The following is a 14478-nucleotide window of genomic DNA, read 5'->3' on the forward strand; positions in this document are numbered from 1 at the left end:
ACTATTTGTGCATCTGGATCTGAATAAAAAAACCATTTAACATGATGAGATTTTACTAATCTAATCTAACAAACTGCTCTACGATGTTCTAAATACTGGCATATGAGTTAAGATTGTTATAAACAAATACAAGTTACTGTTCCAATGCAAAAAGAGCAAATTACTTTGCTGCTATTTCTTTTAAGTCAGAAATAGACTTTGCAGTGATATTAGTTAAGAAAAGGAGGCCAGTATTTCAGAAAGACAAATAATTAGTACAAGATGTCAGGGAAATGGTCTCCTGTTTAAGATGCAGATTTTGTTTTCTTAATTTTCACAGCCTCTCTAAAAACCACAGAGATGCTGCCATTCAAATGTCAATGATTGACAGCAGTTACTAGATAGTTATTTGCTCCCACAGAAGCTTAGTTTAAAAATGTGGCCTGAAAAGTGAAGATGATTATTGTTTTTCTCAGTTTGCTGTCTGTTTGCATGGTGGTTCCTCCTGGGTCATTGTGGCTCAGTACTGTCCTCTAATGCAGGGCTGTGCCTAAACATCACAGTCTAGTCCTTATCATAGTCATTTTCATTCATCTAAATTGCCATGCATAATGAAAGCTACACATGCAATTTTGCTTTGAAAATTACAAGTATATGGCAATAATTCTAGATTCACCCAGTATACACCCATTTTTGCACAGTACAAGGACAGAATATGTGCTTTTTTACATATGTTAAAAAGAACCTGAACATTTATGGATCGATCATACATCAATAAAACAGTAAACTGTAAAGTTTACTAGGAGGGTGGTGAAGCACTGGAATGGGTTACCTAGGGAGGTGACAGAATCTCCATCCTTAGAGGTTTTTAGGGTGTGGCTTGACAAAACCCTGGCTGGGATGATTTAGTTGGGGATGGTCCTGCTTTGAGCACGGGGTTGGATTGGATGACCTCCTGAGATCCCTTCCAACCCTAATCTTCTATGATTCTATGAAATAAGAAGTGATAATATGCACAAAACAGAATCTGTTTGGGACAAAACCACTTTAGGGAAGGATTGTAAAGAGGTTCTGTTGGGATAGTGTTAGGGGTCTACTATAGACCTCCAGAGTCAGACTCAGATATGGATTGAAATCTCTTTAGCATTATCAGAGAGATAAATGCTTTTGGGAATTGTGTCATAATCAGAGACTTTAACCTCCAAGACATAGTTTGAAGAGTAAATGCCACTAATACTGGTAGGGCTCAGTATGTGATAGATCACAGTTTTGTTCATCAATTTGTCACTGAATCAACAAGAGGTGATGCCATTTTACACTTAGTTTTAGTAAGCAGTGAAGACACATAGAAGAGGTGGTCATAGGAAATAACCTTTGGATCGATTGATCATGAGTTGATTCATTTTATATTAAATGGAAGGATAATTAAAACCAGGTTATCAACTATCATTTTTTATTTCAAAATTAAAGGAATAAGTTAAAAAAGTCAACTGAGGATCTTAAGAACTTAAATGTGGAGGATACTTGGAATTTCTTCAAATCAGCTATACAGAGACTATCTGAAATTTGCATCCCAAACAAGGGGGGGGGGGGGGGGGAGAGAAAACAACTTTTGCTGGGAAAGGCTACAGATGGACGAATAACTACCAAATAAATTATTAGGAATAAATAGAAAGTCTATAGGGAATGAGGAAGTTAGAAAACATAAGAATAAAGTGAGAATTGCTAGAAGTCAAACTGAATTAGTTTTTGCAGTGAATTAGCTATGCAGTGTGGATGGGAAGTAGATTAAAAATAATCTAGGTATGGCCCAAAATCTTTTCCTCAGTTTTCAATAAGGATGATAATATGGAACACATGCATGAAGGCAGTATGGTGATGGAAGTGAGTCTAGAAATGGAAATTACTACATCTGAGGTGGAAGAAAAACTTAAAGATCTTAAAAACCAATGAGAGTCCTGTAGCACCTTAAAGACTAACACATTTCTGTGGGCATAAACTTTCCTGGGCTTCAACCCACTTTGTCAGATGCATGAAATGGAAATTACAGATAGGAGGTATATATGTACACATCCAAGGCTAAGAAACGTAACACTGGGGAGGGCACGTGCTAACGAAGTCCATTCAGTTAGAGTAGATGAGGCCTATTCATAACCGTTGATTAGAAGGTGAGAATGTGTGAACAGTGACAATTACTTCTTGTAATGAGATAACCATTCCAAGTCCCTCTTCACACCCAGTTTGATTTTGTCAAGTTTGCATATGAGTTCCAGCTCTGCAGTTTCTCGATGAAGTCTGTTTTTGAAGTTTTTTTGTTGAAGTATGGCAACTTTCAAGTCATCTACAGAGTGTCCTGGGAGATTGAAGTGCTCTCCTACTGGCTTATGGATGTTACCATTTTTTATGTTTGATTTGTGTCCATTTATTCTTTTGCGTAGTGACAGTCCGGTTTGGCCAATGTACATGGTAGAAGGGCATTGCTGGCACATGATGGCATATATTACATTAGTAGATGTGCAGGTGAATGAGCTCCTGATTGTGTGACTGATACGGTTAGGATCTGTGATGGTGTCACTAGAGTCGATGTGCGGGCAGAGTTGGCAACAGGGTTTGTTGCGGAGATAGGTTCCTGGGTTAGTGTTCTTGTTGTGTGGTTGCTGATGGTTGCTGATGAGTATTTGCTTCAGGTTAGGGGGCTGTCTGTAAGCAAGGATAGGCCTGCCTCCCACAGCTTGAGCGAGTGAGGGATCATCTTCTAGGATAGGTTGTAGATCCTTAATGATGTGTTGCAGATATTTTAGCTGGGGGCTGTAGGTGATGGCCAGTGATGTTCTGTTGTTTTCTTTGTTGGATCTGTCCTGTAGTAGGTGACTTCTGGGTACCCGTCTGGCTCTGTCAATTTGTTTCTTCACCTCCCCAGGTGGGTACTGTAGTTTTAAGAATGTTTTATGGAGGTCCTGTAGGTGTTTGTCTCTGTCTGAGGGATTGGCGCAAATCCAGTTGTATTTTAGGGCTTGGCTGTAGACAATGGATCGTGTAATGTGTCCAGGGTGGAAGCTGGGGGCATGAAGGTATGTATTGCTGTCTGTTGGTTTTCGGTATAGGGTTGTATTAATGTGACCATCCCTTATTTGTATTGTGTCCAGGAAGTGGATTTCTTGTATGGACTGGTCCAGGCTGAGGTTGATCGTGGGGTGGAAATTATTGAAATCCCAGTGGAATTCTTTGAGGGACTCTTTCCCGTGGGTCCAGATGATGAAAATGTCATCAATGTAGCATAAAGAAGAGGTGCTTGGGGATGAGTTTCAAGGAAGCGATGTTCTAGGTCAGCCATAAAAATGTTGGCATATTGTGGGGCCATGCGGGTGCCCATAGCTGTGCCACTGACTTGAAGGTATAGATTGTCTCCAAATCTGAAGTAGTTGTGGGTCAGGACAAAGTCACAAAGTTCAGCTACCAGGTGTGCCATATCATCATCAGGGAAAATGTTCCCGATGGCATGTAGTCCATCTTTGTGTGGAATGTTGGTGTAGAGAGCTTCTACATCCATAGTGGCTAGGATGATACAGGCTGTATCAGACTAACATGGCTACCCCTCTGGAACTTAAAGATCTTCATGTACTCAAATCAGGGGGCTGGATAATTTCCATCCCAGAATACTGAAAGAACTGGCACATAAGATTGCTAGTCCAGTAGCAGGAATTTTTAATTAATCTGTCCAGGAGTAGTACCATTGACTAGAGAACAGCTAACATCATACCTTTACTTAAGAAACGGAATAAAAAGTGTTCTGGGCAATTACAAACCTGTTAGTCTGACCTTAGTAATATGCAAGACATTAGAACAAATTGGGAAGGAAAGAACAATTAAACTCCTGGAGGTAAACGGTAAAGGGGTTGTAATGCAACGTGGGTTTACCAAAGGTAGATCATGCCAGAGTCACCTGATTTCCTTCTTTGAGAAATTAACTGATTTTTTAGAAAAGGGAAGTTCAGTAGATCTAATATACTTGGACTTCCATAAAACATTTGAAATGGTGCCACATGGGGAATTATTAGTTAAATTAGGGAAGATGGGGATCAGTGCAAGAACTGTATGGTGAATGAAGAACCAGCTAAAGGGGAGAAGGAAACGGGTTGTGCTGAAAGGTGAATTATTGGACTGAAAGGAGGTTGCTAATAGAGTTCCTCAAGGATTGGTCTTGGGACCAATCTTATTCAATATTTTTATTAATGGCCTTGATACAAAAAGTAGGAGTGTGCTAATGATATTTGCTGATGATACAAAATTGAGAGGCACTATCAGTACAGAGGATTGGAATATTAGGCAGAAAGATCTGGATCACTTTGAAGATTGGAATGAGATTAATAGATTTCCCTGCCATTGCGGGAGCCCTGAGCACTTGTGCAGCTCGGTCCCTCCTATGCTCTGTTTGTGGCACATACATAATAGTCTAGTCCCCTATGAGCTATAATATTTTGGTCTAATTTTGGTTGTTTGGTTTAGCGTGCAGGCGCTGGTGGTGTTAGTGGCCTACAATATACAGGAGGTCAGACTAGAAGATCTGAGTTTAAGCACTATGACTCCAATGAATTTAAAAAAAACACAGACTTTTGCAAACTCCGAAGTGACAGATAAGGTCCCAAAGGAAGAAAATGTAAGGAAAAAGGTTCAGAAGAGCTGACAGTTTCTGAAAGAGACAATAATAAAGGCACAAAAACAACCTCTCTTAATGAAAAGGAAAGAAGGGTAGAATAGTAAGAAGCCAATAAGGCTCCACCAGGAGCAATTTAATTATCTAAAAATAAAAAAGTATCCTACAAAAGTGGAAACATGGACAAATTGCTAAGGTGTATTGCAAAACAGCATAAGCATGTAGGGACAAAAATCAGAAAAGTTTTGGCACAAAATGAGTTACACCTAGCAAGAAACATAAAAGGCAATAAGATGAGGTTCTATAAATACATTAGGAGTGAGAGAAAGGTGAAAAAAAGTGTTGATCCACTATTTAGTGAGGAAGGAGAGGTAATAACAGATGACATCAAGGAAGCTGAGGTACTTAATGCCCATTTTGCTTCAGTCTTCACTAAAAAGGTTAATTGTGGTGAGATACTTACCACGATTAATATTAACAATAAGGGGAAGTAACACAAGCCAGAACAGGGAAAGAAAAAGTTAAAGAATATTTAGGTAAGTTAGATGTATTCAAGTTGGCAGAGCCTGTCAAAATTCACTCTTGGGTACTTAAGGAACTGGCTGAAGCATTCTCAGAACAACTAGTGATTATCTTTGAGGACTATCTCAGAGGACTGGAGAATGACAGATATAGTACCTATTTTTAAAAAGGGGAACAAAGTGGACCTGGGGAAATATAGACCAGTCAGCCTAACTTCAATACTTGGTAAGATATTGGAACAATCAGTTTGTAAGCACCTAGAGGATTATAAAGTAACAAGGAGTAGGCAAATCAACTTAGATTCACAAGACAACCTAATTTCCTTCTTTGACAGGATTACTGGCCTAGTGCATGGGGAGAAGCTGTATATGTGATATCTTCATTCTACGAATTTTAGCCCCAAACCCTGAGCCCAGGACAATTGACCCAGACTCTGAAATGTATTGCTGCAAGTTTTTTTGTTTTTGTTTTCAGTGTAGACATACTCTTGAAGAAAGGGTAATGAAAAGAAAGGAAGGAAAAATGATAAAAGATTTAGAAAACCTGACCTGTGAGGAAAGGTTTAAAAAACTGGGCATTTTTAGCATTAAGAACAGAAGATTGAGGGGGGAACTCGATAACAAACTTCAAATATGTTAAGAGCTGTTATAAAGAGGATGGTGACCAATTGTTCTTCATTCCATGCATCAGTCCCAGGGTGGGAACTGGGACTGATGCATGGAAGGGGCTAATGAAGCTAACTCCTCCAGGTTCACTCCCATAACTCCCTCCAGATCTTCCTTTACCTCCCGCTATGCTAAACCATTCCTTTAATTCACTGAAGATAGGACAAGAAGTAAATTGGCTTGATCTGCAGCTAGGGGGATGTAGGTTAAATATTAGGAAAACTTTCTAACTGTAAGGATAGTTAAGCACTGCAATAGTCTTCCAAGGGAGGTTTTGGAATCCCCATTGGAGGTTTTTAAGAACAGATTACACACATATCGGTCAAGGATGGTGTTGGTATACTTGGTCCTGTGTCAGTATAGTGGGTTGGACTCTTGAGGTCCCTTCCCACCCTACATTTCTATTATTCTATGGATTTGGAGTCCCAGAAGTTTGAGTTAGAAAGGGCCTTCTGACAGGCAGCTCCCTACACTAGGTAGATTTGTCCAGTCCAGCTTTAGATGGCAGAACTAATCAGACTTTCACTACTTCCTCTAGGAGATGATTTTAGATCTACTGCCTGAACAGACTCCCCCAAAACAATTTCTCTTCTTCCGACACTACCCCAGTGTGGTGATTCCATAGAGACACTAAAAATTCCACTAGACAGCTGGATATTCAGATGAAGAGTTGAAAGTAGGGCAAAAGGGGAAAATTAGGTAGCCAAAGTGGAATTCAATAGTGAAAAGGGATGAGGAATATTTTTATCAATAATAACAGGGAAAAGAGAAAGGGTTTAGGAGGAAAGATGAGAAGAGTAGTTTCCATTATATTTACTGTCAAGTGGTGGTGGAGATATCAAGGAGACAGTAAGAGATGTGAGTCTGGTGAGAGGACAGTGGTGGAAAGGCAGACTTGAAAGTCAATAACAGAAGTGATGCTGAGGTCATTAGTGGCTCAGGGATGGAAAAATATGAACCGTTGTCAGCTTACTGACTTTAGAGTAGAGGTTCCAGAAGGAGCAGATCCACTGGTTTTAGGGGAGGAGGGAAACCCCCATGTCTGTTCTATAGGTTGGGAAGAGCTATCCCTCAAGAGAATGATGCCAGGGAAAGTTTCTGTGGGGATCCTGATAATGTTTCTTATATTCAGTGCAGATAATGCTAGTAGAAGGGACAATCTAGCCCACAGTGTTTTCTTTACTATTTCTTTCAGTTTGAGGATTAGTTGTATTCCAGCCATCCTGGTCCAGTGGAAAGGCCATTAGACTAGAAATCAGAAGATTTGTGTCTTCTATTCCTAGCTTTGCCACTGACCTCCTGTGTGGCCTTATGCAAGTCATTTCACCTCTGTTCCTCAATTTCCTTAGCTATAAAAAAGGGATGATGCTCTTAAACTTTCCTCTTAAAATATCTTGAGATCAATGAAAGAAAATCATGACAGAAGAGCTAAATTGTAAAATTAGGATTACGTTTTCTGCATTTTGATTAAGTGACTTTTATGCCATGATAATTGTATTATATTTGGGAAGAGTGGCCAACCATCCATGATGCCAGCTGACTATAATTCTAAGCGGACAGAAGGTGAGTGATAGAACCATGGTTATGAATAGCTCTGAAACAAAGCTGTGAAAGAATTCAGACTCTTCTGAAGGACGTCACTTATGACGTGCCATGGTGTAAAGTAACTTCAGTCATACAGGACTTGTTTAAAAGCAGAGCAAATTTTTATCAGGGTTTTGTTTTGTTTTTTTAAACACTGACAGATCAAAGAATGTGTTAATGTCAGTAGGGCTTATACTATAGACAACAGCAATATTGAATTAGTTCTAACATGAGAAGTCAAGATTTACTTGAGAAAAGGCTATGTTACAGAAGTATTTGTTATTTTGTATCTCTGTACAGATGTAGTGAGATATGGATCATTTTTTTAGATGTGAAATTCCAACAAGAAACATTAGTCCCTGGCAGAAGGTAAGCAGAGATAGTTAAATCCATAGGCATATAGCAAACATTTTGAAGAATATGCCTCGTGTACTAGTCTTCATCTAGGTTCACTTTCTGATGTCCTTACTCAGACAAACTGTCTTACTGAAGAAAAACTGAGTAAGGGCCATCAAATCTGACCGCTAATAAACTAAGAGCCAGATTTTTCATCATACTTACATTGAAGTGTACCTCACTTACACTGAAGTGGAACTTACTGCATGACTTGTCCCATTTCAATGGGATTACTCAAAGAGTAAATTCCTACTGAAAGGGAATAGGAATGGCAGAATGTTGCCCTAAGGGAATGCTACAGCACGTGTATCAGTGAGTCATTGTATCTTGGCACCTAGCACATTTCAGGCCCCTGCAGACTGCCATCCATTCGCTGTGGCAGGAAAATAATAGGAATCCCTTTTTGTTAACCTTGGGTACCTTTAGGCTAATAAATCCCTGCTGGATCCCTTTCCTCAGCTGAGGGCAGAGGATGCTTTGTTCCCAGAGATGTGTCGTGACAGATGCAAACTTCCAAGTCGCGACCCTTCCTTGGGCCCAGGCTCCGAGGAAGGCCATAGCGCCTTCCTTTAGAGGAATAAACAGTGCCTGTTTACAAGTCTTTAGCCCCAGCCCCCAGCGGGGCGGGCTAGCAAGCAGTCTGGTGCCCCCGACCCTCAGGCAGGGCGAGGCAGGCAAAGCAGTCTATAGCTCCTGGCCTTCCCACAGGTGGGGCTAGTGCAGCAGTCTGGTGCCCCTGGCCCTCAGGCAGGATAGGGCAGGCAGGCAAGCAGTTTGCAGTCCCCGGGCCCACAAGCCGGGCAGGGCTGATTGGGCAGTCAACAGCCCCTGGCCTTCTCACAGGTGGGGTTAATAAAATAGTCTGGGGCCCCTGGACTTGCAGGCAGGCGGGGCCAGTAGAGCTCAGTATCCTGTTAGCCACACGCAGAGGATGTCAAGCACTCCCCGGGTGGTTATGGAAGGGAAGGGAAGGGAAGGGAGGGGAGGGAAGAAGAGGGGAGAGATGCAGGCCCACCAAACTTCATTGTGTGCCAGCCCAGGGCCCTACCAGTGGCAAGGCAGTTTGCCACTGAGTCAGCGGGGCTCCAGCCGCAACACACTGATGGGGTTTAGCCCCTGACTCAGCCACTTGCTAGTTGGCTGTCCCTGGACCACTTCCTCCCACCCATCCCCAGGTACCTGCAGGTCGTAGTCTCCCTCCGGGTCACTGGAGTAGAAAGCAAGCAGCAGTCCCACAAGTCCCTCACTGTCAATCGGCAGCAGGTGTAGGAGCCCCTCTACACCGTCAGCAGAGGGCAGCTCCTCCAGGTCACAGAGTTCCAGGGGTTCCTCCGGTCCACAGGGTTCAATCAGCTTCCAGGGTTCCCCAGCATCAGGCTGCTCCTCCAGGTCAGGGCTGGCCTCAGGGAGTATTTCTCACCCAGGAGTCTCGAGTAGCTCATTCCAGCTACTAGGGCCCAGCGGCCCCATCCAGTTGCTTGGGCCTGGCAATCCGGCCAGGTTTTGGATGCTCCGCTCGGTGGGGCGGTTGCTCCAAACACTTGTTGGGTCTGAATCAGGCCTAGACTGCAGCCTCCAGGAAAACACATCTGCCTCCAAAGCAGCTTCCCCCTTACTGAGCTGCTAGCCAGCCTTTTATAATTCTTTTTCCTGCGTTGGCTCCGCCCCTCTGTTGCCGGGCAGTTTGGCCTGTAGGGCCCTGTTCTGCCCAGCAGGGGCGTTGCGAACCTTCCTCGGGCCCAGGCTCCGAGGAAGGCCACAGTGCCTTGCTACAGTACTGTTATTTTGTTAGAGGTGCAAGCTAAGCACATGATCCTGTGTCTATTGAAATCAACAATGGAGCTGACTTTCAATGGAACAGGCACTAAGAAGCTGAGCTACTATAGATTGGAAAATGTCTTACAAATGTAAGAAGGTTGGTAGTCATGGCTTTACATGCTAATTCAGTGCTTAGCTGTCAGTTTGAGCTGCCCACCTCTCTTTCTTGTTTGCCAAAACCTCTATTTTCTTCTGCATGGTAGAGACCCATTCTTACATAGTGAAGCTCAGCTCTTTCTACTTTCCAGAGACTTTTCCTGAGTTGGTTGCTGGATCTAGTAACTTCAGTAAATAAGTTTATTTAACAGAGTTTGAGAAATATTCAAATAAAAGCAAGTATAAAATCTGGAAACATAAATTTACAGTTTTTTAAAAAATAGCATAAAACACCATCTATAGTCTAGGCCCTATACTTATTAACAAATTACTTTCCTGTCTAATAAGGTATTTCTCACTCACTGGTTAGTTCTTTCAGCACTTGTCCAGTTCAGAGAGCTGGCACTGACTATTCATGAGACTTTCCTGCTGATAGTCTCCTTTTATAATGGATCACCATTGTTGGAGGCCTAGTGCAATTTAAGTTGCCCGACTACTGTCCTACAGGCCTAGCATAACTTTGGTTGCTTGCTTGGCTATTCTGACCCCTGTATCATGACATCTTCTGGTTGGCAGAGATGAATAGGACTACTGAGTAACCTTGCAGATGTCTCAGTTTCTACATACCACAGCACATAAGACAAAACACACAACATGTATGCTTGCAGCTGCACATAGATAATGGTGATGGGAACAACAAGTTATCCTTGAACGTCTGGGGGTACAACTTTTCATTGCCATGGGGTATATTTTTACATCGCCTCTCCTATCACCAAATGTTGTTTTGACGATGCCGATTATCATGGTGAGAATGGAATGTAGTTAAGGGTGAAAACCCAATGTAGGTAATTAACATATATGATAATGAGTAGAGAGTTAATTAGGTGAAAGTTGTTTATGGAAGGGTATAAGAAGTCACTACTTAGACAAAGGAGCGCGCTCCATCAACACCTGACACCACGGGATGTGCTGCCCGTCAGACCAGAGGATCCACTGACTCCTTGGTGGGGCACCTGAAGAAAGCCGTTCCTGTATCCAGCCTTCTGAGTGACTGCTTAGCTCTCCATCCTTAGAGAGTATGATATATTGTAGTTAATTTTAGGCTTTGTATTCAGCTGGTATATCTATAGAAAACTTTGCACTTTAAACCTTATTGATCTGCAAATCGGGCATACCATATGTCGCTGGTATTCACACTGATCACTAAATGTCCAGTATCAACAACCACTTGAGCCATTTCTTCTGCTCTTATACACTCACAAACTATTCTCTTTTAGCTCGGGGCGCCCCTCTTCCGAGAACTCTCCTGGGGTTGATTTTTCTTTGGAAAGCTCCAGCCTACGTCTTGTTCAGACAGTAAATGTAGGCTGTCTCTATGGATGATCATTGTTCTTATGTTGATTCGTGATAGGTTTCACTCCCAACATAATATTCTATGTTATATAGCTCTAAAATTGTTTCCCATGAAGATATCTCACACTAACCGTTTTCACACTAACCATGACAATGAGCTAGTTCTTAGCTTTTGGCAAAGACCACACATATTTCAGCCTTTGGTGAAATATTGAGAAGATTGTCAGACACAACGGTGGCATGCCTGTCTGTGTTACAATACCCATGGACAATTTCATATGCATACAAATATGGATAAAATGAAAACTAAATTACATACGCTTATTTCCCACACTAAGAGCCTGATTGCTAAAAATATTAAATATTGAAACTTTTAATTACACAACTCAAGAAATTCCAAATTAATGTTGTCACTGCAGTCTTAACTCTCCCTCTCTTTTTATATGCATTACAAAGGATTAGTTAGCATGTGTGACAAATTATTTAATTAATAACTCAATTAGAATAAAATTGCTTGTAGCCATATCATGTCAGTATGATTTCATCATAGGCTAGCTTGATCATTCCTTCTTTAAGAGACCCAAAGAAAAATCCTGGTGCTGAGGGAAGCAAGACTGCTTAATTTAAGTGCTACTTTCCCTTATGAGTCAGCACAGAGCTAATACTCCATCCAGTCGAAGGGGCATTGTTTTATTTGAGATGCTGTGAATGAAATGAGATTGAAAGGCAACATCCTGATCATTTGTTGCCACCGTATTTTTGTACAAGATTAGGGTGTCCTGACTAGAGATGTGTAAAAACCAGTGATGGTCTAAACCAAAGCTAAATCAAGAGTGATCTGTATCCAGGTTACGTTTATTCAAACCTTTCAACGTTTGAGAAGTTTGGGTCCAACTCTAGGTCAAATAGAGATGGACAAAACCAGGGTGTTTGACTTTGTAAAACATTATTAGTCAAACTTTTGTTCTGCAAAAGCAAATTCAAGAATGGTTTATCAGTAAAGCCCTGAAAATCTGTGGATATCCACTTTACATTCACAGATATCTGTATCTACAGATGCAGATGTGGTTGTATTGTTTGCCATCTTTGTGGATCATGGATCGGATGTAGATCCAAATTTGTGCATCTGTGCAAGGCTCCATTTATCTGAACCAAGTCCCATTTTTCTGAAACCTCCAACTGTTAAGGGAGTGGGGTCATCTCACAAACTATTTCTGGTTTTGAACAATCTCTAGACTGGAGGCAAAGTTTTCAAAGGTGCCTAAGTCTCACTTTCAAAAGTGACTTAGACCCTTGAAGCCAGTCTCATTTAAAGTGAATGAGATTTGAGCTACTCAGTCACTTTGGAAATTTTGAAAGTGTTAACCTTGGCCAAATAATTGCATCCTATAATGCTTTTTTAAGTCTTCCAGTGGTTAAAACTTCACATCCTGTCCTATATTCTTGTCTGGTGGCGCCATGAACTGTAAAAAATATATTGCCATGCTTCACCAAGATCCCTCAACTTACCAGGATCCAAAAGTAGGATGCAATTTGTGAGACATTCATTCAGGAAACATAAAATGATGCTGAATTTATTCCCTTAGTGTTAGTGACTTTCTCTATAGCACCAGTATCATGATACTGTATTTCTGATGCATATTGTTTTCATTAGTAAGAGTTGAGAGACACTAAAGCTGTGTGGAAAATAAGTAATTTTGGAACTAAAATAAAAGGTATAGCTTCAACTAGTGTCTGAACTGATTTTGAATATATCCTAGACCCTATAGCTATATATCTGTTGTGCTAAAAGTGGGCTACTAGACATCTCCTTAGGCAGCATTTAGTCTATGGGTCTCCATTCAGCTGTAGCAAAAAATGACATTTTTAAGATGATGTTATCCTATGTGTGTGTTTATATCTCTAATTAGCTCTATCAAGAATTACATGGTTGCACTGAGCGAAGAATAAACCCCTTCCAATAAATGACATTGATGCATTCACGGCATATTTTCACGAATCAGCTCTCTAAACTATATAATAATGCTGAGTGGAAAAACAAGGACAAGTTGTACATTTGGAGTTCAGCTGGCTGAATCCAAGACTCCTTGGAAATGAGGTGGATAATCCATCTCAAGAAAGAGTACATGAAATAATAGCTCCTACAGGCAGTGAAGGTTAGGGAAGTTATTTATTTTTTCTTATAATAACCATGCTTGACTGAAATAAAAAATTACATATAGTAAAGAGCATATAGGATGCATTACAATAATGCCATTTAACATCTAGGAAACTGAAGACACCCCCAATGCACTTACTGTTACTTTTGCTTAACCTTTGGCTAATTATAGAACAACACTCTTCAATGTATAATAACTGACACTGAAGGCACCACTAATAAGAGAGCTAGTTCTGTCCATTAAAATTGCCAGATGCAAGCCCTGTTTAATCATTATGTATTTTTAAACATCATTTTATGATGTAAACGCTCTGGTCTTGTTTCTTTTAATTTGTGAACTCTGACTAGTAACAGATAAAATGATGCTATATTCATGTTAACATATTTAGGGTTAGAGTCCCAAGGGGGCACCTACCTATTCATTTAGGCATCTAAGTCCAAATTTTAGGTACCACTAGCATTCACATAGTCACTGCTCACCTGCCACCTAACCCTCTAGATTCCTAAAGACCCTAAGATTCTTCGTTTCCACTGCTTAAATACCCTAGGTCCCTACATTTCTGCCAGTTGGCATGCACAAAACCACCTAAATCCTGACACTGCTCAGATGCTTGGTGCTTAATACACACCTAAGCTCTGGGCAGATTCACAAACTAGGCGTTCCCCTGCCTATCTTGCCTGCAAGGCCCAATCTGGTAGTCATGCTCAGAGCACTTTGAACCCCACAGAAAACACAGCTGTGGTTGTGGTGTGCCTAACTCCAGGGGAGAATCCGTGGTTGTTAATCCTGTACAGAGGGAGGTGCCTAACTCCCTCTGAGGGGCAGGATTTAAACCACACCCATCTCCTTAGCTTTTCCTCCTGGCTATGTTATGCAATTACCACTCAGCATCCTGGTTTCTATGAATCCTGCTAATGAAGGCTTTGGTCATCTATATGCCAGGACTTCAATGACCCACCAACTTATCGTTTTCTAGAATTATGTGACCCTATAACAAAAGTATGGTATGACACCAAAGTTCTGTCTGATTTGCATGGGACTTATTATGTTCTTATGATAAGTCACATGTGCCCCTGTGTTCTTAGCTATTGTGTTTTCTTTGCACTGCTACAATGTATGCTGCCAGCTAGCTGCCTCTCGCTACTGAGAGCTGGGTGCATTTCTGTGGTATTGTATATATATTGTTTACGATGCTATCTGAGATCTTACAGCATAATGAAAGGCATTAAACAAATGTAAAATATCATAATAG

The 14478-nt window shown here is 41.1% G+C and overlaps 1 long non-coding RNA gene across 1 annotated transcript in view; it reads left to right on the forward strand.

Moving 5' to 3' along the window:
- LOC137150819 (uncharacterized) overlaps window positions 1–14478 on the forward strand; it is a 31470-nt gene that overhangs the window by 10412 nt on the left and 6580 nt on the right. Inside the window, exon 2 of the long non-coding RNA XR_010919074.1 lies at window positions 7705–7773. This is a non-coding gene — a long non-coding RNA (uncharacterized lncRNA). The remainder of the gene's footprint in view (window positions 1–7704; window positions 7774–14478) is intronic.

The sequence above is a fragment of the Emydura macquarii genome, unplaced genomic scaffold (genome assembly GCF_026122565.2).
Source record: "Emydura macquarii macquarii isolate MOO-44397 ecotype Brisbane River unplaced genomic scaffold, CSIRO-AGI_Emac_v2 contig_1027, whole genome shotgun sequence".
NCBI classification, from domain to species: Eukaryota; Metazoa; Chordata; order Testudines; family Chelidae; genus Emydura; species Emydura macquarii.